The sequence below is a fragment of the Schistocerca serialis genome, chromosome 7 (genome assembly GCF_023864345.2).
Source record: "Schistocerca serialis cubense isolate TAMUIC-IGC-003099 chromosome 7, iqSchSeri2.2, whole genome shotgun sequence".
Lineage (NCBI taxonomy): Eukaryota > Metazoa > Arthropoda > Insecta > Orthoptera > Acrididae > Schistocerca > Schistocerca serialis.
This window is the reverse complement of record NC_064644.1, coordinates 123,355,772-123,382,180: the sequence shown is the minus strand read 5'-3', so window position 1 is coordinate 123,382,180 and position 26,409 is coordinate 123,355,772. Positions and strand designations below refer to the sequence as shown.

General features: G+C 41.9%; 1 protein-coding gene and 1 non-coding gene across 7 annotated transcripts in view; both read left to right on the top strand.

The window, feature by feature from the left end:
* Positions 1-26,409, top strand: part of LOC126412101 (transcriptional enhancer factor TEF-1) — an 802,315-nt gene that overhangs the window by 378,649 nt on the left and 397,257 nt on the right. The gene's annotated exons all lie outside the window — the stretch shown is intronic.
* On the top strand, positions 25,863-25,937 carry Trnas-cga (transfer RNA serine (anticodon CGA)). Its single transcript has one exon. It is a non-coding gene; the product is annotated as a tRNA-Ser (tRNA).

Genomic DNA, 26,409 nt, shown 5'->3' with positions numbered 1-26,409 from the left:
CTGCAGGAGAAAGTCCTTCTACTTCAAATACAGAAAAGCACAAGTCATAAGACTTTACGCTGTTACTGATCTAAAAAGCAAAACTGTAGGTAAATTATTATTTGTAGATTCGTTTATGAATTTTACTCTAGTATGTTTCTGAAAAAGCAACTGAAAGTTCTTTTCTTCATGCCGAACAAGACAATCACTTTGTCCTCGAAACCAGGATTTTTCACTCTTTTTCTTGTGGGTGCACAAGCCTGACGAAGGTTCCTTGTCGGTGTGTGTTGGAGGAACGATCTACGGCGCAAGTTGCGGAAAGTACGGGTTGATAGAATATGAGGAATCTCCTTGCTGCTGGGTAAAACATAGTTTCTGCAAGTATATCCTGTTTTTCCAGACACTTTTTATTTGTCCAGACGCCACACCACAACCTAGCTTCTCTCACGAAATCTTCTTCTTCTTCTTCTCCTTTTTCATTACATTTGGGTGAAGAATTCCACGTCTGAAAGGTATGTATTCATATTTTCCAAATCTTATGATAAGTCACGTTTTATAGACGCCATGTATGGACTGTATGTAGATTTCACTTTGAAATAGGCTTTGGGCAGTGAGTGACCACTGGACGTTCACATTGCATATGTGGATCTGCCTCCTAACCAATCTTGGAATTTGTATATCAGTGTTATGTTTCTTGTAACCTTATTTTACTGCGTCGAAAATGTTTTTGAATTCGTAATTGCTTTCTCTCTGCTTTTGAAAATAGACTAGCAGTTCATTGTTGACGTATCTGTAGACTGAGTGCGTGAATGGAGATAATATCAGTATACTGGAGTTCTTTCACTATTGATAAGAATATTTTGATATTATATGTAGATAAATAATTAATGTGGTTAATGATGTTGGGTTATTAGTTGGCTAACAGGTGATGTAGTGGCTTATTTTCACAGTTATCTGCAAGGCGTTGAAGACCATCCTTTATGAAGTAGTTTTCTTTGAATGGGCTCATTGCTATATGTTTTTGTGACCACCTAGTTTCACAGAACATTGGAAAGTTAGTTGTTATCTTCCTAAGCAATACACATTCTCCAGACAACCTAATAACTTCTTTCACTGTTCACGAATCTTCTTGACTGTATTAAGGTAATGGATAACTAAGTTCACTGTGAACGATGTACAATGTGAATAAGCAGCTGAGGATACGTTTTGCTAATCCTAGCCGGCACTCCAGTTTCATAGCTTGTCATTATCACAGCCATCAAAGCCCAAGCCAATCAACCTATTCGTATTAAGGCCCAAATTTTCAACCAATATTAAAATAGATGACGAAATTCATCTAATGTAGTTAGCTCTGCAAACCCTAAAAATTCCCCTTTTACTGTACCGCTCAACTTCTCATCTACAAATCGTACACCACCGACAGGTGTTCTTTCAGCCGTTTTGTGGACCAATAATGAAATTGCTAGTGATCTTTTTAGTTAATCAGCAATCTGGTGTTGTAACACACAAGCCGGCAGCGGTGGCTGAGCTGTTCTAGGCGCTTCAGTCCGGAACCACGTGATTGCTACGGTCGCAGGTTCGAATCCTGCCTCTGGCATGGATGTGTGAGATGTCCTTAGGTTAGTTAGTTTTAAGTAGTTCTAAGTTCTAGGGGACTCAGAGTCATTGGAACGAATTTTGTAACACAGAACCACATGTACTTATTAAATTGTTTTGAACTCAGTGTGATGCATTTTACTTCTCCACTATCATTTTGTAAATGATCATCGAACACCTTCTAGCCCGCACCTTGTCTGAAAAAAAGTGAGTCTTAAAAATTTCTTTTACTAGAATACATTTTCCTAATGGATATGTCATGAGTGCCACAAAATATTAAAGTAGGAAGAATTGATTTTAGTTCTTTTTCTGTTGGCATTTACAAGCTCTGTGATCCCGATATCGAATTGTTCGATCACGTTTTTCTTTCTCTCATTTCCAAGGACTCACAAAAACGTCTGGCCTTACTAGTAGATTCGAGACACCAACTGCTCTTTTCAAGGCCTCGAGCAATTCATGAAAGGGTATGAATTTTTGGTGAGCCTTTTTATCACAAATCACCACAAATTTCTCAATTTAACAACTGTTTGAAAAGATTTCAAAACTATCCATAAGTACTTTCCTAGCCAAGTTTTTGAAAAACGCTATTTTATAGTTTTTTGTCATCAGTGTCATTTCTGAAATCATGAGATGAGTTTAGAGCACGTAGGTTTTTTAATAACTGACTTACTCCTACACTAAATGGTTTATGCATTCGCCTCAATCAAAGCTGTGGTTAATTGCTAATGCATGTAGTTCCTCCGGCTTGTTGATAGAGGAAATTGAAGTAGATTGGTTGACGTCATCCCACTATTATCGGGTGTTGGAGTGATATCACCAGCCTCGGTACTAACGGTGGAAGAACGTTATGGCAATGACATACTAACGGTGGAAGAACGTTATGGCAATGACACTTCTGCTGATGGGCAGTGGTAGAGATTGTGCTCGAAAGATTTTGTTGAGAATAAACTAGATTTTTTTCACACTTTTGAAGGTACTGGTCGTGGAGGTATGAAGTTTCCTTTTCTGTGCAGAAGACACACGTTTTTCCAAAGGAATTCGTTTTATATTAGATTTAGTTTTCGGTGTGTAGACCCAAAAATGAGATGATTCTCGTGGATGTGGAACATGTCAGAAAGTATAACATAGAACATTTGAATATAATCTTCACTTCCCTGATCAGTTGTCAGGAGAGTGACAAAATATGTGAACAATATACCTAATCTTGTCTGTTGTGACCAAGTACTGTCAAAACGGAGATTTAACAGAAATTTTTACTGAAGTTGGTCTAGCAGTCCCTGTTAAGATAGTCATCTATGTAGTAGGAGGAGTTGCGTACCAAAAAGTCTTTCAAAATTTGTTTAAACTGTGCTTTTATCTGAAACCAAGTTTCTAATGATTGCTGGCAATTAATTGAAATTGTGTGTTCCTGAATATTGGATCCTGTTTTGGACCAAGATACGTGATTTTAGATCTTTATGTAGATTTTTCATATTCCACGTATTAATATAATGATTATGTATTGAGGTATTGATTGGAAATAGAGACATTTTATTTGCAACAAATTTCATTGAGGAAAAAATATACTGAGAAGCAGTGGCTAGAATGCCCATTTCCTTGAATATGTTTCTACACGATTTTGCACTCCAAAACTTCTGCTGTATCTGACATCATTCGCTTTGCAAATACAGATTTGTTTAGGAGCTTTAGCAGTTCTGTGGTATAGCCTTCCCAACTGTATTTACTATCGGGTTTTAATCCCAGAAATTTAACACTGTCAACCCCTTCCCTCTGGATGTCCTCATATGTTAAACACATGATGGAAGGAAATCTCTTGCCGGTCCTGAACTACATATAGTAAGTCTTTTCAAAGTATAAGGACAGTGAATTAGCTGTAATCCATTTATCAATATAAGTGAAAATTTAATTAGCAGCCATTTCTAAATCATTATTTTACTTGCTATTTAGTGCAATATTTGTATCATCTGCAAACAAAACAAACTTAGCATCTGGGAATGTAATAGGCGAGAGGTAATTAATGTACACAAGAAAAACCAAGGGACGCAAGATGGAACCTCGAGGATCACAACATGTAATTAATTTCCAATCAGACGAGGACTCATTACGACACCCTTTGTTTCCTATTTGTAAGGTAAGACTCGAACCATATGGCAGCACTACCAGTGACAACCGTAATATTCTTAAGACGTTGCTGCTATTCACACAGGCTTTTGACAGGTCACAGATAATGCCAATAGCCCGTAATTTGTTATCTAATGAATTAAATACAATCTCACTGTACATGTAAAAAGCCTTCTCTATGTCGGAACCCTAAAGGAACCCAGACTGTAACTTGCACTTTATATTATTTGCAGTCAAATGCTTAAAAAGACGCTTGTACTTAATATTTTCGAATATTTTTGAAAAAGCCGGCAAAAGTAAAATTGGATGATAGTTCAACGTTATCTCTTTATCCATCCCAGCATATTCTAACCAATGTGGAAATGTTGCGCTAATACAGATTGATTACAGAAATAACTCAAGATTGAACATGAGCAGTTGTTGAGTAATCTCGTCGATACGTTATCATAACTACTAGAAAACTTTGGTTTTGAGGTTTTTATGATGATTGCTGCTACTTTGGGACAAGTGTGTGTTACTTCAATTTAACTGAAGTTATTTATAGGTACTGATCTCAGATATTTCATTGCACTGTTTACTGAACCTGATAACCCCCAGCTATCAGTAACAGAAACACAGTACTTGTTTAAGAGTTTTTCAACACTACATGCACTTTTTACCAATGTCACATTTGTTTTTAGAGCTATCTGTTCCTCTTCCCTCCCGGCCAATCTGTCTCTGTCTTCACTATATCCCATATAGTTTTTATTTTGTTGCACGATGTAATTATCTTCTTCTAATAATAAATCTGCTTAGATGTCTGGATTACTTGGTTAAGTATTTTGCAGTATTCTTTTAATACATTACAGTGCTAACAACAGAGCTGTCCCTAGAAAGTAGATACAGTTTCCTTTTTGTCTACATGATAACTTTCTTCGTTGTGTAATCCATGGTTCATTTTTAGACTTCTGTTTGGTTTGAGTTACCTTTAGGGGAAAACAGTTTTCAAAAGAGGAAGTAACTTTATGATTGAATGAATGAATGCTTCGAATTTTTCATTTGAGTCAGAGGTACTGTAAACAACTATCCAGTTCATGTCTGTGAGCAGTCTCCTTAATTCTCAATTTTTCACTGATATTACCCTCGTGTACTCAGATGTAATAGATTTTATATCTTGACAAGTTTTTACATTTACCAGATGACGCTGCATGTCGTGATCAGATAGCCCATTTACTATTGGTTTTCTTATATGACTTGTTTTCCTTAGATTTGTCTACAAAGATATTATCAATAGAAGTTTCAGAGAATTTACATACTCTAGTTGCAAATTTCACAGTGAGAATTAAATTGAATTACAGTGTTCGTGATTTGCAATAATTGTTCACTGACAGAGCTTTTCAATAAATCAGCATTAAAATCACCAGTAACCACTCTTTTCTAGTGATTTTTAGTGTGAGATGCGACAGCAGAGCTTTCGGATTTTTTTAATGAGGAGGTTAAAGTTTCCTAAAGGTGCTCAGTATGTAATTACTATTATGAAGGACTTGGAGAAGTGCGTGGTAAACACTGTGCTGTTGTAATATATTGCATTCGCAACCGGTTTTGTCATTGATTATCTTCACAGTGGACAAATATTGTAACAAATTATCATGTCATACGTGCTATTTAACCAAAAAAATGCCATAGCTGACTTGCCGATGTCAGAAAAGAAACTGCGCGTCATAATACTGGCTTAAGCAAACAGAAAACATTGAAACCATGAGACAGCAGTAAGTGCACAGCACCCCTGCTCAGGCACAACATTCGGTTGGTTAACACACAGCTGGATATACAATCATTGTGCAGCGCTATGAAGACACTTTGCAGAAACTGCGACGCGCCATAAAGTCGAAACGCCCATGAATGCTGTCGGGAGGAATCATCCTGCTGCCGCCCCAACGTTGTCAGTCGGACGAAGGCTGCGCTTCAGCGATTTGATTGGGAAACACTGCAACATCTAGCGTCAGCCAGGATCTTTCGCTTTGTGATTTTTCACGTCTGTAGCGACCTGAAGGAAGACATGCGTGGACTCCCTTTTCAGTCAGACGATGAGGTACAAGAGGGGGATGCGTCCGTGGATCCATCAGCGGCCGGCCGCCCTCTACGAAATAGGAATCGATCGTCTTGTCTCCCACGGGGATAAATATCGTAACACAGGTGGAGATTACGTTTGAATGGAACGACGCCATGGTCCCGTTGGCACGAGTGTTTAGCTTTCATTTGACTGCCCCTTATATTTGGAAATCTCCTACATCTAGTGTTAGGTAACAGTTTGATATTGCCCGAAAAGGAAGACAGCCGAAGAAGTCCGACGTATTTCTTTGCCGGCATCTTAACAACGGAGCGCACTCGCATAATGCTCACATTCCTGTCGGAGGGCAGAATGGAAGGGTCCCGCGTGAGCCGCTTGGTAATTTAGCTGCAGCGAGCTAACAGATTTCGCGCCGGCCTGTACGGACATTCCGTCCCGCCGGCATATAATGATGGGACGGGACCAGCAATGCGGCTGTTCCCGCAAAGGAAACTCACCAGCATTCCCCGCGGACGCAAACGGCGCCCCGGTATGCTCAAGACGCGCCGCAAATCCCGAACGCGAACGCTTTTTTTATAGTTGCTTCGCCGACGTGACCCCGCCGAAGATGGCAAACGCTGTCCGCAACAGATACGCGAAGTTGCACAGAGGAAAGTTGCCTCAGCCGTAATATCGCAATCGAGTAAACAACACGCTTGCGCGTTGTCCTCTAAAATATTGCAAGCTTCGATCTTTATCTAACATAGCAATACGGTTCGTCGTCGTCGTCGTGTTCAGTCCGAAGATTGGGGGTGCAGCTTTCCGCGCTAGTCTGGCCTGTGCAACCCTCTTCATCTCTGGATATGTACTACATCCCTCATCAGTTTGTCTCGCTGTTTCCATCACTTGGCTACCACTACAATTTGTAGCCTTCTCACCCCATATCCCCCCCCCCCCCCCCCCCCGCCCGAATTCCCAAATCTACCATTCCTTGATGCATCAATATTGGTCCTATCTAACGATGCCTTCTTTTAGTTAAGTTGTGCCACAAATTTCTTTTCTGAGCGGAGCTTTTCAGTACCTCCTCACTCGTAAGTTATCCGATCTGCACGGCATTCTTGATGTGGCACCATGATTGAATATTTCTATTCTCTTCTTGTCTCAAATATCGTCCACGTTTCAGTTCTGCGCAAGCATACACGCCAGATGAATACTTTGACAAAAGACTTCAGAAGGTTCAAATTTATATTAGTTTTTATATACGCTACACTTCGGCCATCATAAGTTATTTTGCTGCTCGGACAAAAATTTGTGAACTACCTTCAGTGTCTCATTTCCTAATTATCTTAGAGTTGCCTCGTCTTCCAAGGACTTACCCGTCTTCGACAGAATAATAACCTCATCGGAAAACATCTCAAAGGTTTAATTTTTCTCTCTTTGCAAGTAAATTTCTTAAAACCCAAAACTAGATCTTTTACACACACACACACACACACACACACACACACACACACACACACACACACACACACACACACACACAAACTATATATATATTCAATTATTTCTAACAATGGAAAATCCAGGTTGGAATGTAACAGTCAGAGAAGGAAAGTTGTGAGAATCTTTTTGTTGTGACTGTCGCGACTCAGCATCTCCGCGGTATGGTGAATTTGTAGTTATTTCTATTTTCTTTCACTCATTTATTTCTTTTTCAAGAAAATCTTAATATATTCAGGTTTACACGAACGCTACAGACAAGGGTTACATGTACGTTTCAAATTTCACATCACGTCATTTAGTCAGTTTTGTGTCATCGCTTTGCGTTCGATCATGCAATACTGTGCTACGTCAAACTTTTAGAAGCCGTTGGCTTGAATTACAATATAAAACAGTACAAATACAAATATGTATTCGTAAGTGCGAGTCTACAGCGCTGCTCCAGAAAAAGATCGCTAAGACACTGAGTCTGAGCACAGCCAAGTTTGTGCCGATGTGACGGAAGACTGGGATAGGGTGAGCCGACGACGCTGTAGTTTACGGGAATGTGTTGTCTTAAAGTTACTACAGGATGATGCAGTTGACTGCCACGGAATTTCTATTTCTTATGATGTATAGTAGCTTTCTCTAAAAGTGAGAAGATGTAAATTAATGTAGCTTAGTAGGAAAAACAATTCTGTGATGTTCACATAGAGTATTAGTGGTACCCTGCTTCACACAGTCACGTTAATGAAATACCTATGCGCAACGTTGCAAAGCGATATGAAATGGAATGGGCGCATATGGTTGGCTGTAGAGAAAGCAAGTGGCCAACTTCAGTTTAATGGGAGAATTCTGGGACACTGTAACTAGTATGTAAAGAGAACAGTTGTGCGACCAATTCTTGAGTACTGTTAGTGTTTGGGATCCCCGTCAGGTCGCGATAAAGGAAGACATCGAATCAGCTCCAAGGTGTACTGCTAGATTTGTTACTGGTAGGTTCGATCAACACGCAAGTATTACGGGGATGCTCCGCGAATTCAAATGGGAACCCGTGGAGGGAAAATGACTTTCTTTCTGCGAAACACTATTGAGAAAATTTAGAGAACCTGGATCTGATGCTGAGTGCAGAACGATCCCACTGTCACCAACGAACATTTCGCATAAGATCCCGAGGGCAAGGAAAAAGAAATTAGGGATCATGTCAAGCCCTATGGACAGTCTTTCTCCCCCTCTTCATTTGCGAATAGAGCAGGAACGGGAGTTACTACAAAGTGGTACAAGGTATCCTCCACTATTTCTTCGTACGAGACCGCCGTAGCGGTTACGTTTAAAAAATGCACTACCATATGCACCCAGTCAGTAAGTCATGCTGTTAAGGGGTGGAAACACATTCTCCGAGAGTTTGCCAGCGTCACGGCGGACAGGACAGGACAGGAAAGAACAAGGAGTGGGGGCATCCGCCGTTGGAAAGACCGATATTTTGAGCGCCAGCCAGCAGACGCACAAATATAACAGGCGTCGCGCCGGCAACGGCAACAGGTAGCCTAGCCGGCTACACCCATCTGCAGTGCCCACATTGAAAAGTCGCTCGCGTGCGTTTCAGGGGCATAGCGGCGTGATGAGGGCCGATTCGATAACATTTCTCCACGCAAGCGATGTCCCCCCCCCCCCCCCCCTCCATCCCCTTTTCTCAGACAATACTTGCCTTTTCCTGGTCTTTAACTTATTTTCCTCAAATTGTAAATACAATAATCACCCTCCGCAGCTGAAGAGTAGCGCTCACGCTTTTAATGCTGTAGTCCACGGCTCGATTGCTGGTTACAGTACCAAGTTAAATTGGCACTGACTGTGACCCACGTAAGATTTAAATTATTTATCTATAAAATTTTTCGAGTATATACACGGCAATAATAATCATTAACTGCCACGAAGTATACGATGAAAGAACCAACGAGTCTCGAATAAACATGCGTCCAAAAAAAAAAAAAAAAAAAAGCCGCTTGCAAGATAATTGCGAATTCATGGTTACAAGCCCCCACCGACTTCAGCATGAAATATTGTCATAATATATGTGTATTTGAAATTTAGACTTTTCGATTTAAGTCCCCAGCTCTGGTTCAAATTTCGCCAAGAGATTGAATGCCGCCTGGTGGCGTTGCGGTCACGTGAAATGTATTTAATCGCAGCAGAGACAAATGGGGTATTGTTCCGTGAAAATTCACTGACATAACCGACTTTGACAGAGGGCACATCGTTATGGCCCGGCGCCTGGGAACAAACTTCTCGGAAACGCCGAAGCTGGTCCGCTGAACGCATGCTACTGTCATGAGCATCTGTGGAAAGTGGTTGAAGGATGATGAAGTCACGACTATGCGACAAGGTATTGGACGCTCGCGCCTCGTTATAGAACGTGAACGTCGGAGGCCTGCCTGCCCAGTTCGGCAGGATAGGCAGCTATCGAACGACAGGCTACAATGTTGATGCAAGCGCCATGTTTTGGACCTCACTGTCAGCGTACATTGTTGAATCGCTCCTACAGACGCCCCTCCGTGTTCCCATGTTGACCCAGCGTGTTCCCACGTTGACCCAGCGATATCTGTTATTACTGCAGCGGGCACGAGATGGTCGAGATTGGATCATAGAGCAATGATAGTTAATAAATTAGTAAATAATAGTAAATTAATACTATGTAATGAGTAATGCGATGTGTCAATGTGCTAATTGCTTTCGTGATGACTGGGTGTTGTGTGCTGTCCTTAGGTTAGTTAGGTTTAAGTAGTTCTAAGTTCTAGGGGACTGATGACCATAGATGTTAAGTCCCATAGTGCTCGGAGCCATTTTTGCTAATTGCTTTGTTGCAAATTCAGTCGATTTCCCCATATATTTATGTACCTTTTGCTCTAGGGATTCACCTCTTCAAGCTTGTCCCCTAACTTAAGATTCGCCTTTTTTAGTCCCGGCCTTCCTTACTCTTGACAACTTTACGCATGTTTCTCACATAATGCTTCGCGCTATCACCTACGAGCATTTAAAAGCGTAACTTTACTGTGTGTCTCAGGCGGACTAAATAAGTGTGGTTTTTAAAAAAAATACATGTATTGAATTTACTTGGAAAAGTCAAGAATAGGAAATAATGTAGTGTACAGAACATCCAAGCTCAGTTCCATCGTGATATACATTAAAAGGAATACTATTGTCTGTCCTAGCGTTGGGCGCTGTCGGAGCGTCGAGGGGCACGGGGCACTGTAAGAGGAAAATACCATTTGGCCACGTGCAACACGAGCAGACAAGTCATAGGTAACCATCGGCCGTCACATTTTTATAATGTTGTAAGTGGGCCAATGTCCGTTTTCAGGCTGCAGCGTCGGTGCCAGATTGACATGCCTACAAGCTGTATCGACTTCGTGCGCTCGTGTGGTACACGCAATCGCCACTGAATGTGCTTCTACAGTAAAACAACGACTGTTAACTGAGCATACAGCTACATCTACATTAGTACTCCGCAAGCCACCTGACGGTGTGGGGCGGAGGGTACTTTTAGTGCCTCTAGCTGAGCCCTACCCCAGGTTCAACTGCCAGAGCCTGCAACATTCATCAACCCTGTAGGTCATTGTGGAAATCAGTGCTGTATTCTGGCGTTGCTGCTTTGTTACAGACAACCGCACCATCTGCAAACAGTCGTGAAGAGTTTATATACCCCCGGCCGGTGTGGCCGTGCGGTTCTAGGCGCTTCAGTTTGGAACCGCTTGACCGCTACGGTCGCAGTTTCGAATCCTGCCTCTGGCATGGATGTGTGTGATGTCCTTAGGTTAGTTCGGTTTAAGTAGTTCTACGTTCTAGGGGACTGATGACCACAGATGTTAAGTCCCATAGCGCTCAGAGCCATTTGAACCATTTTTAGTTTATATACGTTGTAAACACTAACTGTATTATCACATTTCCTTGAGGTACTCCGGAAATTACATCAGCCGATTTTGTTCCGTTAAGAGTGACGTGTTGAGCTCTTTCTGCAAAGGAAATCTTGAATCCAGTGGCAGATCTGATCGTGAACGGTAATCGGGGACGGTGTCAAATGCCTTCCCCAAGTCAAGGAACACACCAGCAGCCTGAGCCCCATTATCTACAGCGCTATGGATATCATTGAGGAACGGAGCGAGCAGCTTCGCAAGATCTCTATTTGCGGAATTCATGTTGAGTTTTGTAGAAGAGATTTTCGTCCTCCAAAAATAATATAATTCTTGAGCATAAAACATGTCGTGTAAATCACAACAGCGTGGCGTCAGCGATATAGGCCTATGATTCTATACTCTCGTAGCTCCAGAGATCTACGATAAACTGCTGCTAGAAGGGAGGAAAAGTTTTTTCGAAAAATATTTGTATAATCTTACAGGTCTGATTCTGACGTCTTTTCACTACCAAACCATTGTAGTCGCATTTCCATTCGCGATCGGTTATCTCAATATTTGCCATTTCGACGTTCATACGATGATTGAAAGGAGGGACCGTATTACTGTCTTTCTCTGTTATTTTCCGTTTCGGTTCCTGTGTGTCCACTGAGTGACTGAATAGATGATTTCGAACTATTTACTGTTTTTGCATAGAACAGAAACCTCTTAGGGTTTATGTCAGATCGATTGACAAAATTTTACTTTCGAAGTCCTTGGACGATTTATCATTGCTACGTCAACTGATTCCTTAAGTTCAAGTCTTGTTTGTTGTTAGGAGGTCTAAACTGTTACCTTGTTGAGTTGGCTCTCTTGTCTGCTCGTATTGTCGGACAAACTTTTAGAGTAATGGTACACGAATCACTGTTTCGACTTACTAACAAGTCGTCATCTGATTTTAATACGTTACATGGTTACTGTGATACATGTTATGGGACCTGAGGCTGAACTCTTTATGTATAAACACTCAGTCTTCATATGTTTGTGCTCGCAAAACTCGAAATGTATTCGGTCGACTGAGATGAAATTTGCCGCACGGGATTAGCCGAGCGGTCTGAGGCGCTGTAGTCATGGACTGTGCGGCTGGTCCCGGCGGAGGTTTGAGTCCTTCCTCCGGCATGGGTGTGTGTGTTTGTCCGTAGGATAATTTAGGTTAAGAAGTGTGTAAGCTTAGGGACTGATGACCTTAGCAGTTAAGTCCCATAAGATTTCACACACATTTGAACAATTGAGTTGAAATTTTGGCATAACCTTGCATTCAGGTACGCCCGTGTTTGTATGTACCAATTTTTAATATATGTGATACGTAAGAAAATGTATGTTACATAAACGGGAAACGTCATTACCAAAAATATCGAAACGATCTTGACGGATTTAATTTTAATTTTTACACAGTACTTTAATGAACATTCGGTCGGACATACGCTATACATTTTAATATAGATAATACATAAATATATACGTTATATATAAAGGGAAACATTGTTAACAAAAACCTCAAGACGTTGATGCATTTGCTTAAAATTTTACATTGTGTTCCAATGAAAATTCAGATAGGCATGGGCTACATATTTTTTCATATGTATAATACATAAAAGGGTGTTACCAAAAATCTAAATATTACCCGACCAATTAACTTCAGACTTTTACATGTTACTGTGATACACGTTTGGATACTCATAAGCTACATGTATTTAATATGCAGGGTGTTCGGAAATTCCCCTTATGTACTTCAAGGACTTGTAGAGGGGCGAGAGTAGATAATATTTTGAATTGGAACCTGTGTCCGGAAACGTACCGTTTTCGTGCTACAACCATTTCAAAACATCTTTTACAAGTAATTTATTAGGCTTCACCCATTACATCCCTTGTTCTATAGTTCCACTCATTAATAAAGAAAGAAACATAAAGGAAATATATCAGTGTGTCACAAACACTGTTGTTTACAATACGGCCTCTTCCAATTTTGATGTGCCGAATCTCCTTTGAACACCACAGTCGCAGTGAAGGTACCCCTTCCCCGAAGCCGTTGCGTGTGATAGTGGCGCAAAGGTTATAGAATGGAGTCCGACGCTGTGGACGACGATATTGATAAAGGCGACAAGCATCTCTCTCATTACAGTGGGCTTTGCCATTCAGAAGCACTATGTCGGTGTATGCTGCAAACGTGTACTGATTCATGTCGCTCTAACACTCGTAGACACATGAATGAGACTCGAACCAGGGCAGAGAGGTAGGACGGACGTCAAATGACGTCAGCCGATCCGACGTAACCACCTCCCACCATAACTACCGTATTGCATACCTACCTAGCAAACACGTTTTGACGGACCCGAGTTCCGGATCAAAGTATTATGTACTCACTCCCTTGTACAGGTCTTAGAAGTTGGGATTTCCCGACACCCTGTATGTAATACATAAAAATATATTATAGGAAACAGAAAAGTTTTATTTACGGCTTATCAGCTTGTGAGTAGAATACTGCTATAGGATCTACATTTGTAAAAACAATAAAAATGGCTCAAGGAAGAGAGGAGATTGTGAGTTTGGGGAGGAGAAAATGAGCAGAGAGAGACGAGTGTTGGCGATGGACAGATGGCGGGAGGCGGGGGGGGGGGGGGTACAGAAGGAGATAGATTAGAGGAGAATATGGAAGGGGCAGAAGGTGATCGACAGAGAGAGGTTGAAGGAGTAGAAGACTTCCCACATATATTTAGTAATTTTCCATTCAACCGGACTAAGCCTAAGCAACGCATGGGAGGATGCACTTAGTACATTTAAAAAGAAAAGGCTTTTATTCAGTCGCAGATATGGAATTTATATGTTACGAAAATACTAATACGCGTCTTCAGATGAACGCGACGGCGAGAGAGAGGTACGGTGTGGTTGTGGTGCACGGCTGGCGCTGTTGCGGTGGCTGTCTGACCTAGGGCGTGACGCGACGCCACGCTGGGGTTTCCCGGTGAGCCGCCGCAGCCGCCTTACCGCACGCTGTGGCTATTTCGGCTGCGGCTCGGCCAGGCCACGCCACGCCCAGCGGGCCCGACCCATTGTGCGCCTGCGGGGGGCCAGGACGCTTACCCGCCTGGCTGGCCCACTTCTCCACTGCCAGTGTCACTGCCACGCCGGCAACGGATGCTGCGCTACCTAGAGTTTGCTTAAAATTACTTGGTAGTTTACGCTAAACACGTTGGAGCTGGTTTCCACCAATCAGAGGGCTAAACGTCACCCACGAACCGTTCGCCGTTGTCAAACTACCAATACAGTTGTAGAGACAGGGCTTAGCCACAGCCTGGGGGATGTTTCCAGAATGAGATTTTCACTCTGCAGCGGAGTGTGCGCTGATATGAAACTTCTGTAAAGTTTGGAAGGTAGGAGACGAGATACTGGCAGAAGTAAAGCTGTGAGGACCGGGCGTGAGTTGTGCTTCGGTAGCTCAGATGGTGTCCGCAGCTCGTGGTCGTGCGGTAGCGTTCTCGCTTCCCACGCCCGGGTTCCCGGGTTCGATTCCCGGCGGGGTCAGGAATTTTCTCTGCCTCGTGATGACTGGGTGTTGTGTGATGTCCTTAGGTTAGTTAGGTTTAAGTAATCCTAAGTTCTAGCGGACTGATGACCGTAGATGCAAGTCCCATAGTGCTCAGAGCCATTTGAACCATTACTAGCGTCGTCAAGATAGCCCCTATAGCCCCTGACAACATCAACTTTGCCGGCACGGTAGCTCAGCGTGTTCGGTCATAGGGTAACGTGCCCTCTGTAATAAAAAAAACGGAGTTAATCGGTCAACAACGAACTTAACGGACGTTGTAAGACGCAACGAACAAAAGCGAACAAAATGGTGGAACTAGAGGTCCTTGGTTCAAGTGCCGCCGCCACGGTAGCTCAGCGTGTTCGGTCAGAGGGCTGCGTGCTCTCTGTAATAAAAAAACTGAGTCAAGGAATCAACGATGAACTTGAACGGATGTCTTGTGACGTCCGCCCAGACCAAACGCAACGAACAATATCGAACAAAATGAATTTTTAAAAAAAATGGTAGAGCACTTGCCCCCGAAAGGCAAAGGTCCCGAGTTCGAGTCTCGGTCGGGCACACAGTTTTAATCTGCCAGGAAGTTTCATATCAGCGCACACTCCGCTGCAGAGTGAAAATCTCATTCTGGTACCAATACAATCGCTCAGTTAATTTCCAACTCCTCGTCAGGCATCCTTTCTTGATATGCCTGGACCTCCAATCTTGGATCTGGTACTTTTGTTTCGTATTTCATCAGAGATGGTAACCACACGCACACAAATAAAACGATGCTAATGAGACACACTCGTGTCATACACAGGACTAACGAAACACTGCTCGATAGTACCGCACAAGACGCAATTCAGCGTCATATATGAGACGATCATAATCACAGATATCGACTATGGATAAACTTCGCACAAAACTGCGTGTAACCGTGTTTTTCAAGGCTACAGTTTATCATTGCGACTAGGCGCCGGCCGTAGTGGCCGAGCGGATCTAGGCGCTACAGTCTGGAACCGTGCGACCGCTACGGTCGCAGGTTCGAATCCTGCCTCGGGCAGGGATGTGTGTGATGTCCTTAGGTTAGTTAGGTTTAAGTAGTTCTAAGTTCTAGGGGACTCATGACCTCAGAAGTTAAGTCCCATAGTGCTGAGAGCCATTTGAACCATTTTTGAACTCCTAATTGCTTGTAGACTTGGATTGCTTGTCTCATTGCTGTATTTTGTTTTTTTGGTCTTTCTCGTACTAACATTAGTAAATAATTCTTGCCAATGGTGAATGTATAAGAACACTGCAACTGTTTAAACTGAAGGCAAGTTGTAATAATTAGCTGCAAACGGTTGCTTTTCTAGACGCTGTTTTTGCCATTGTGACAATTCGAGACGCCTGGCATCCCATTTTCAGAGATTTACATTTATTTACGCGTCGTAAACATTGTTTCTTTACTAATTTGCAAAATTTTTCAAGGGCACTTTTTAAAACGCTGTTGTAAATCGTCGTAATTAAAAACACAGTGCTCATGACTCATAAATAGATGTGAACGTGTGAATGTACTCTCAAAAACGCATATTTTGAGGCATAATTTGTTGGCGTGGCGTGTCAGCAAAGGACTACCGTTCATATCAGCTCGTTACCCCATGAATATTAACGTCATAGATGCCATAGTTATGACTTCATGCGCTCCGAGCGCTGCTGTCGCGTCATGTAACGAGGCGGCCAACTAATTCAACGCAGCACTATAGTAACTATATAACTACATTGCTGTATGGCCTGCACAGTGTGGTCATCATAATCATTGGCAGCGGTCACACACAAAACCTTGGGAATCTGATGTCTTCCAATTTCTGCCAAAGTAGAAATAAGAAGTCAAGCAATCAAGTGATTTACAAACAATAACTATAATGTAGACACTTTAACGAGATTGGTTTGAAATGCTGGTACAGAGTGTGGGTGAAGCAATTGTAGCTGGAGGAAGGAGTAGCGGAGAGGAAACACGTTTTGTAACAAGTGCTTGTTTTCAGTGCGGATACTTAGTCTACTTTTCTGAGGGGGAGTTGTAGTTAGCTCTCGCGATGCAATGGGATTTGCTTCATCATTCTATAAAATGAAGTACCAAGTGGCTCATTATCATTAGTTTCTCCATTATCATTAGTTTCCGCATCTGTATGTGCAGTTAACGAAAAGCCGCTTCACTTGGGCTGAGAAGCAAGGTCAAATGACCATTTGACACTGATTCTCTGTAGCACAGTATCAGGCCCAGTTGAAAATGTAGAAGCCGAAGCCAGACGTGGACTCAACTTCTTACTAACAACTGGAACGGCTTTTCATTAATTGTTTCACTGACTCATTAGCTAGTGATTTATTAACGCCCCAAAAATTAGATGTCTTTCGTAATTTTCAAAATAAATCTTCAAAGAAGATTGTCTTTCGTCCTTTAGTTTATTTGGGCGCTAATGTTGGTGTTGATGGAGTGAAGGGGGGTGAGGATGGGGTACTAGCTAAAATCTAATTGCACTCGTGAGTAATGGTCTGATCTTGGAGCGCACAACGAATCTAAGCAATAGAAAAGAACGCCGTTGATGTTGGACATCTGCTCTGAGTGCGGATGGTTTATTTCGACTCATGGCTATAGTTACCATTGATTTCTTAAATAATTCCATGTCGCCTTCAGCTGTTGAAATTTAGTTTGGTTGTGCGGCATTACACTATTTCGACCCTACGCTGTTTTCAGGTACAATTCGTTGGCAGAGTTTTGATGGCCAAACCGTCAATGAATGCTACCGGAAATCGCTCAAGGCTATAATGGCGCAGTACTGCATTAATAAACTAAAATTCAATATGTCCTACAAAATAAGGCAATTAAAATGGGTTCGAATCAAGAATGATGATGAAAATGTGTAACCAAAAACTATAAATGAAAAGCACAGTATTGCGTGTGACCTACAGTATTAAATCAATAAATAAAATAAACATTTAAAAAATATCAAAATTTTAAACATAGCTGAAGCAGCAATTGTTGAAAATCTTCACGGTAAATGGTAACAGCCAGACAGTTGCAGGACAAAGATTTATTGAAATCCTTGACCACGGTTTCGCGGTATATCTAAATATACCTTCATCAGAAGCAAAAATACACTAAAATGACATCCTGAAGTGGAGATGCATAAAACAATTGTGCCAAAGGTGTCGTCAGTAGTTAAAATTAAAACATCACCTCCATCTGCACAGTATAATTATGAAGTGATGGTCGATGCGAACACGGCATATTATCAACTACTGACGACGCCTTTCGCATGGTTGTTTTATGCGGAACTAAAATAGGGATTAGTTTCCTCGCTATTAATATTATAGAAGCGGAACAGTCGGCATAATAATATTAAAGCCTCACCGTTTTCCGTTTCCGGTTTGTATACAGTAGATGGCTACGAGACATGCGAAAAGTTCTGTTGGTCAGACGCGCAAGCATTTACTACCAGGCTTAAAGAAAATGTAAGACTAACTGATAGCGGTACGGCGACTTTTACAGTTGATTTGATGGAAACTAAACACAAAGTATCAGAAATCAAAAAGTTTATGATACTAGATAATCTTTTTCGATGAAAAAAAGGGGAGAAAACAGACTTAATTAGAAAAAGTTCTTAGATAATTTCGCTTACATTCCTGAAGACGAGAGAGATGCTGTAAAATAATGCGAAGTTTGTAATTTCAGCACTGGACACCACATAAATGGAATGAACTTATTTAAGCTGTAAAGCTGTCAGCTAACTTAAAATGAGAGCAGCGTAGACAAATACATGTTATACAATATTTTATGTTATTGTTTATTTAATAACAGAGTTTTCTTGAACACTGATAGTTTCTAGCGCTGACTGTATTACTGAGATGTTATGTCATCAATAATTTGCTAAATCATGTTGCAATAATATATGCAACGTTTGTATTAGCATAAATTATTAGTGATATTAGTTTTACTGGACATATATCTTGTAATTAAGATCTTTCGTCATGCTCCTAGCTCTAATTAATTAATGTAACACATAATGTGGAAAATAAGGAACTTTATACGTTTTACTAACATTTATTAGGTGCCAGTGAAGTTATGTACCGAAATTTAACCATTTTTTCTGGAAGTTTGTCTGGCGCACAGACCAAGGCAATAAACGCTACACCACTTAACACCTTCACGTCCAGGTGTTTAGATCCCAAAGACTAGAATAGCATACAGTCTCCCATGTTATGCTCTACACTATGTGCATGCGTTCCTCTGCACTCTGTTCATGTTTATGTGTAAAAAAATATTTTTGCAAAGTTTTTGTTACTATATTCTGAACACAAGCGGTCAACTGTGCAACATAGTGACGTAGGAATTTCGACGATGTGACCACCCCAAGGAACGAACGTTCGCCACAAGACGGAAAAAAAAATAGCCGACAAATAATGAAAACAGTAGAAAATGTAATCTAAACGTGAACAGCCGTTTGAAGATGAACCTGTAATTTCAAAACGGGTAAAGGCGTTATTCGTGTAAATAAATAGCATTATTAACAGTGACTGGTCGCTGTTTTCTTCTTTTCAAGAATCAACCTGTATTTTGTACACAACCATGATTTTAGATGACATTTCGTTTCTACATTCCCAAGGAAAACACACACCGACAGAGCATCACTTTTTCTTGTCGTTCTCGCAGGTTAGGAACCACTGACGTCGGTAGTACGGCATCTGTTGTCGGCGTAGCACGTGGCAGTAGTGGCAATGGAGAAGTGGACAAGATTGTAGTGCAGATGTAACAGGCGATGCTGTAGCACATTGCGATTCTCAGGCTTTTCCGAGAAATCGAGGATCGAAGTTTTACGAGAGCCTCGTGATTTAGTTTTTTCCTAAGCTTCACTTTTATGACTGTTCTTCAGTCGCCGTTGATGATCCTGGTAACGGCTGTGTTACAAAAACATAGTAAATGTGTCGTTGGAGTCTACAGAAAAAAACGAGCGATCAGAGCGGTTAAGTACTAACAAGCCCATCACTTCTGCTGTGGAAATGAAGCAAGCTGCAACCAAGGTAGGAAAGGAGGCAGTCTGGACCCATTTCACGCATAGGGGACGCAGCAGCTTCCCATTTGCGATCCAAAAACAATACAAATACTGTGTACCTTATTAAAGGCAGGTATAGTATTTCACTGCGATACGTTCATGAATGCATCAATAGATAAATCTTCATTTCATCGTGATTCCTTACTATATCTTGCCTCGAATGTACTACTATTACGATTATGATTATTATATTCCGTCCAGAAGAAAAATAATTCGTCGTGGTGGCACACGTGTTTTTTGGAAGATTAGGAAAAAAAAGTCGACATTCGAATTCATTATGGGCTGAATCCTAGTCTGACGCTGTCATATGTTACTAAACGGGCTCGTAAAAGTGTGAATCTAAATTTTTCCGAGAAATTTATTGTACTAGACCAGCATTTATTTCATCTAAGTTTGCGTTACAATCGTGCGAAAGATGAGCAAACACGGTGACCCGTTGGTTGTGTGCTTCCCACGTCAGAAATTCAGTGAAGATCTTTAAGATGGAAACAATCAAAAATAGAAGAAATTCCGCCATGGAGGAAGTAGAAACTGGTGCTTACGTAACAAGGGAGATTACAAGTAAACGTGAGAAACATGACGTGTGCAAAATTACGGACTTGCGTTTTGGCGATTTATAATGTAGTTACAGGGTTTTAGAGAAAGAAGCCAAGAGCTCAGAGATTACTTAACCTGAAGCACAGTAAAGTTTGAGGTTGTACAGCCTGGTTCTTGCAAGAAAAAAAAAAACAATAACCAGCCAGTAACGATAATGCTGTTTATTTAGATAAATAGATGGGCAAAGAAGGTACTGAATGAAATTGGGGAGATAAGAAATTTTTGGTCCAACTTGACTAGAAGAAGTGATCGGTTGATAGGACACCTAAGGCATCGAGGGATCATCTGTTTTGTATTGGAGAAAAGTGTGGGGGTAAAAATTGTGGAGGGTGACAAAGAGATCAAAACAGTAAGTAGACTGAGAAAGATGTAGGTTGCAGTAGTTATTCGGAGAAGACGCGGCTCGCACAGGAGTAGGGTAGAGAGCTGATCAAACATGTCTTCGAATTGGAGACCACAACAATAACGGTCAAATGTGTTTCTAGACGTGAACAACCGTCCTAAGATGAATCTGTTGGTTCGAAACCGATAAAGCCGCTATTTATGTAAATAAATGGCATTATCAATAGTGGCTGTTTGCTATTTCTTTCCTTGCAAGAGTCAGCCTGTATTTTGTACATAGCTGCGGTCTTAAAATGTCTGTTTTCGACAAAGTAGCATAAAATCCGCTGTTACTGTTACAGCTTCACCGTTTCGAACAAACGGTATCTAGAATGAGATTTTCACTCTGCAGCGGAGTATGCGCTGATATGAAACTTCCTGGCAGATTAAAACTGTGTGCCCGACCGAGACTCGAACTCGGGACCTTTGCCTTTCGCGGGCAAGTGCTCTACCAACTGAGCTACCGAAGCACGACTCACGCCCGGTACTCACAGCTTTACTTCTGCCAGTACCTCGTCTCCTACCTTCCAAACTTTACAGAAGCTCTCCTGCGAACCTGGCAGAACTAGCACTCCTGAAAGAAAGGATATTGCAGAGACATGGCTTAGCCACAGCCTGGGGGATGTTTCCAGAATGAGATTTTCACTCTGCAGCGGAGTATGCGCTGATATGAAACTTCCTGGCAGATTAAAACTGTGTGCCCGACCGAGACTCGAACTCGGGACCTTTGCCTTTCGCGGGCAAGTGCTCTACCAAAGGCAAAGGTCCCGAGTTCGAGTCTCGGTCGGGCACACAGTTTTAATCTGCCAGGAAGTTTCAAACGGTATCTCATTGCACTAGTTTAGGTCTCAAGACGTTCTGTTCGTCAGTTCTAAACAAGTAATTAAACTAATAAACATAGTGGGTGAGTGATCCAGCAGTAGTGTCTTACTCATTGCAAACACTGCTTCCAGCACGTATGGGTGCTTCGTCAAAGAAACAGCCACCACAAAGCTTGAAGAAAAAATTTATAAGGCATACAATTTACGGGATAGTTGAAATCTGCTAGTGAATATTCTGGAGTATTGGTAGCACAGTTTTTGTGTACATGCGTCAATGCTGTAAATAAAGTTTTCCCGTGTAAATGGAAAAAACTAAATAAATATTTTCATCAGATCCAGTGTATCGCGCCAGCAGATTCGTGGAAACCTCGTACGCCGTTGTCGTAGTTATTAGAGGCTGCATGCGGCCGCGCTATTCTTTGAAGTGGTGTTTTATTTGCTGGCGGTGATATGGGGCGGTCAGGCGGTTGCCCGCGGCCGGCGGACGTGCGCGACGTTTTCATTAGTCGCGTTACGGCTCCCTCTGTAATATAGCGGGCTGCGGCCCTCGCTCCCGCTGCACATTACGCATCCTCTGCTGCCGACGCGTTTTAACGCCAAATGTTGAGGGGAGCATCGTACGTTCTGCACTTCCAATTTATGGAGCCGTCGTTAAAAGCGAAGTTTGCAACGATATACTTTTTTGCCATGTCGTAATTACACTCTTCACGCCAAGCTTGTTACTTTATTCCATGTTTTTTCTTCGATAAGCACACCATCGTGTTATGAACTGCGCAGGAAATACGTATATTTATTTTGCTATGTTTTATTATTTTCAGGATCTCTAATACATATGGTTAGTAAACAATACACTATGATATGAAAAGTATCCTGACACTTCTTAGTAATGCTAAGCTTACTACTAAGAGAGGCAGACCTTCCAGTATAAAAGGAGGCGGGGAGTATTACCTCGTCAAGCAGGAACAGCAGACTGGATCGTGCAGGAGAGCTGAGTAACTTCGAACGTGAACTAGTAATTGGATGTCAACTGAATAACAAATGCATCAGGGACCTTTCAACCCTTCTAAAGCTACCCAAGTCGGCAGACAGTAATGCAGTTGTGAAGTCGAAGCGCGAAGAACCACCACAGGTAAACCAAGACAAGGCAGACCTCATGTACTGACGAGAATGCGGAGGGTGGTAGTAAAAATCTCATGAAATCAGGGGACTGAATGAGTCATGATTTCAAGGGTGCTACCAGCTGTCGAGCTTGTACAATGACTGTGCGTAGGTAGTTGAATGGGGTACAACGCGACGCTTTAGTTGGTGTGAGGAGCAATATTAGAGAGCGACGACACTGGACAGTGCGTAACTGGAAACGAGTGATTTGAAATGGTGAACCACCCTGTACCCTGTGGCAGTCCGCTACAAGGGAATGCCTGTGGGACGATACCTGCCATCAGTGAAGTACACAAGTGATTTTACAGTGTGGTCGTGTCGCGGTTATACTGTGGTCCATTTGATATAAACTTAAGAAAATACTAATGCGGAAGAATATGAACATATTTAACGGCATTGTCTGCTGCGTGCAGTATAGTAGTAGTTCGGAGCGACGATAGTTTGTATCGCCATGACAATGCATCCTGTCACAAAGGAGAATTTGAAGCAAGGGTTTGTGCAGAATAGCACTCCTGATATTGACTGGCCGATGAGTGTCGCGACCAGAATCGAAAAACGTTTGGAATGAGTTTGAACTACACCAGCTTCCAACGGCACTACCTTCTCTGACTTTGGCTGTTGAGGAAGAATGGACTACCATTCCTCCACAGATTCTCGCACACATGATTGAAAGTGTTCGCAGCATAATTCCAGACTGCATACACACACTGGTGTCTTTTAGTTGAATATGTTTTAACAAGTTCGCAATTGTTGCACTTGACAGACACAAACAATGAAAGGCTTATGTTCTATGAATAAAAGAGCGTTTGATGTGTCTGTCTCAGTTTTCTGTTTACCTGCACGTATTTTGAACTAAAGTTCCATCTTATGAGTTAACAAGTTTCAGACGAGGATTTTCGTCGCCTGCCGGTGTAGCCGAGCGGTTCTAGGCACTTCAGTCCGGAACCGCACCACCGCTACGGTCGCAGGTTCGAATCCTGCCTCGGGCATGGATGTATGTGATGTCCTTAGGTTGGTTAGGTTTAAGTAGTTCTAAGTTCTAGAGGACTGATGACCTCAGATGTTAAGTCCCATAGTGCTCAGAACCATTTGAACCATTTGATTTTCGTGGGCAGTCCATACTTACGTGTTCGTGGAATGAATCAAAACTCCACTGACAATTTTTGCATATATTCGGGCTTATTTCCTGACTATTTTGATGTAACGGATCCGTGGTTACCGGTGGATTGTCACAGTGTAATAATGTAAATGTAGGTTATTTGGTCCCCCATGCCCACACCCATTATCTTTGCTTCTGTGACAATACGTTCACAATAATGAAAACATGTGTAATAAGTGACCACAAAAGCATACTACACAAAGCACAAGATGTTGCAACAACCCTCGTCTGCAAAAGTACTGTGATGTGGTTGCCATCGCTGCGGAAACAGCTCAGTGTAGCGTCGTTGTGCTGCTGTTCTGTTCTGTTGCATTGCAACTGTTCGTCAGTAAACTCATCCATATTGATGCGCATCACTGCCTACATATACACTCCACAAGACACCTGATGTTGTGGATTGACCGCGTCTATCGCTGTCACTTTTCCCCATTTTTGTTGCAGTCCCAAGTGGTCCGCGGGATGAATTATTTTTGGCAGGCATCTCTGTGAGCTCGAATCTCTTTAAATCTTACCTGCATGGCCTTTTCGTGAGTTATACGTAGCAGGAAGCAACACACAACTAATACTGCCTGGAAAAACAAGCTCGATAAGTAACGAATGCAACCTTGACACAGAAGAGGAACGTGAACATTACTGTTGCCAAAAGCAAGGAACGTGAGTGAATGGAACAAGTTTGTTTCCAAACAAGACACACCGTGTTTGCTGTCGAAATTTGCACAGTTGGGCGGATATTTTCAGTGCAATACAGATACGGAAATGACTGGGGGCAAGAAATCAGACAAAACGCAGTTACTCCGTAACAAGTCACATGAGACCACATGCCCCGATCCTTCTACTCCGTCTTATGGCTGGTTTCAACTGGAGGCTCCCCGTCGTGTCGTATTCTGATTATCTTACTTCATCTGTTTGTATGTTCGTCGTCCTCTAATGTCGATTATCATTTCTATGTTCTTGCTACCTCTTCCTCTCATTCCTTCCAATTTTCTCTCTCTAATTCTTTGTTGCAGACAATTCCTACGCAGTATATGTCCTAGACAAGATGTTTCCTCTTTGTGATCACCTCCAATAATCTTCTTTCTTTTCCTCTTTACTTCACTATTTCTTCTTGTTAGTCGATTTAACCTTAAGCATTCCTCTCCGCAGGCACACTTCAAAAACTTTGTGAATATCTTTCTCCTTTTTAACTTGGAATGCTTCAGTGCTGCAGAACACTACACTCCAGACAAAAGATTTTGCAAATTTTGATCTCGTCTACATTGGAAATCTTCAAGAAGTTACTAACTGCTTCACCTTTTCGAATGTTGTCTTTCCCCTACTCGTAGATATCCTCCTCCTTATTTCTTCTGTGCAGCTTTCATTCCATCTCGTTAAACGTCCCAGCTACAGAGATGATTTTGCATGTTCTACCTTTTTCCGCCTGAAAACATGCTGATTGGAGCTTCCTTCCCGCTTGTTCTCTCTTTTGTATTTCCTGTATTTATCTTCGTTCCATACTCCTTGACCCTTCTGGTATTACTCTTCAGCATCTGCTGCAGCTTCTCTTCTGATTCCGTCAGCACTGCTTGATCATGCGCGCATTTTTATAGTATTTTCTTTTCTCCAATTACAGTGCCTCTTGCTTCTTCTGTGGCCTTACGTATCAGTTCTTCTCCATTTATTATGGTGAACTGCTGGTACAGTGAGCATCGTCGCCTTTCACCCGTACCGATGCTAATCTTTTTCATCTCCGCATTTCAATTGATTTATTAAAGTTTTACCATTCTAGTTTATACCAGTAACCTTCAAAATTCTCAGCAGTATTCTCCAGTTGACTCTAACGCCTTTTCTCAGTCGATAAAACAAATACACATTTCCTTGTTTATTTCTCTCATCTTTTCTCCAATCATTTTCAGACAGGAGTGCTGGTTCTGCAAAGTTCGCAGGAGAGCTTCTGTAAAGCTTGGAAGGTAGGAGGCGAGGTACTGGCGGAAGTAAAGCTGTGAGGACGGGGCGTGAGTCGTGCTTGGGTAGCTCAGTTGGTAGAGCACTTGCCCGCGAAAGGCAAAGGTCCCGAGTTCGAGTCTCGGTCCGGCGCACAGTTTTAATCTGCCAGGAAGTTTCATTTTTAGATAACTTACAGCATCTCACTTTCTTTCTCAGTTCTCCTTATTATGACTCTTGTCATATCATTTGTAACATGATTGATAACACTAACTGTCGTATAGTCTCCGCGTTCTTTTGCGTTTCGCTTTCTAGGTAAAGGTACTAGAATGGTTATAAGCAGACCAAATGCTTGTGTCATAAATTGTGTTTACTACCTCAGTCAATCTTTCTATTGAATTTGGACCAATTACTTTCAGTGCCTTAGATGATATTCTGCCACAGTGCATTGCTTTCTTTTCCCTGAACTTACGAATTGCTTGCTTCAGTTCCCATTTCAATATCCTTGGGTATCGGTCTTCTCCATTCTTTCCCTTCATCTTTCAGAGCCACTCTGTACACCGGAACTCTTCCACATAATCCATCCAAAAGTTCTTCTCTTCTATACATACTGTCGTTTTCTCATGT